The sequence below is a fragment of the Limulus polyphemus genome, unplaced genomic scaffold, assembly GCF_000517525.1.
Source record: "Limulus polyphemus unplaced genomic scaffold, Limulus_polyphemus-2.1.2 Scaffold439, whole genome shotgun sequence".
Classification (NCBI taxonomy): domain Eukaryota; kingdom Metazoa; phylum Arthropoda; class Merostomata; order Xiphosura; family Limulidae; genus Limulus; species Limulus polyphemus.
The window spans coordinates 342,682-343,626 of NW_013666049.1; positions in this window are offsets into that span (position 1 = coordinate 342,682).

A 945-nucleotide genomic window follows, 5' to 3' on the forward strand; every position below is an offset into this window, starting at 1 on the left:
CTTCATTAGAAGAATGTAAACTATACAGAAAACCTCAAATAGCATAAGCAGCTGCGCTATAACAAAATCAACACAATTTTTTTACATCACAAAAAATGCGTGTGTATGTGCATACTGGTCAAACGAATTTGTTTTGGTTCCAAATATTCGCGCAACTCTACACAAGGGTAATTTGTGCTAACCGTATTTAATTTTGAACTGATGGACTAGAGTGGAGGCAGCTCACCTAATCAAAAGTACTCACCTCCAATTCTAGGACTACTATTGTCTGATCAAATAGTGTATTTAACTGTCACTCTTATAGCGCACCCACAGCTCCAAAGTGCTGCACGCCAACCCGGCCTGCTCCAAAGAGAAGCCTGACTTTTTAAAATAGGAAATTATATTTCTTTTGAATTAATATACTAGTTTAAAAATATTGAAAGTAGTTTTATTAACCCATTGTGTAGATTTGTACTTAATTTCAAACAACAACCTAATTGAAAACTTACGAAATCAATATTCACCGTTCAGTTAAAACATAGCTACAACACGTTTCAATAACGTTCACCAAGGTTTAGCTACAACACAATATTAATAGTATTCACCAAAGCTTAAACGTAGTAAGTGTCAATAGTTTTCACGAACAAGGGTGTTATGCTGCCAGAGCACATAGAAGTCGAGTCACAACACTTCAAAAACTGAAATGACCAGATTCTCACAAAAGGTTATAAAATAAACTGCCTAATGGTTAGTTGAAATGGAAACCTCACAGAGAGATATAATATAAATGACTGGCAACAATTTCTTAGCCAATAGAAGTAAAGAAAGCTTGTTTTCGAAAGCCCTGTGTAGTTAATAGATTTAAAATATTGCACGTTTAACAGTTGGTTAGCAAGTAGTTTACGTACCACGTTATTTTTTACTATTTGTTAATCTCTCGTACACCATGAACAACTATAATAT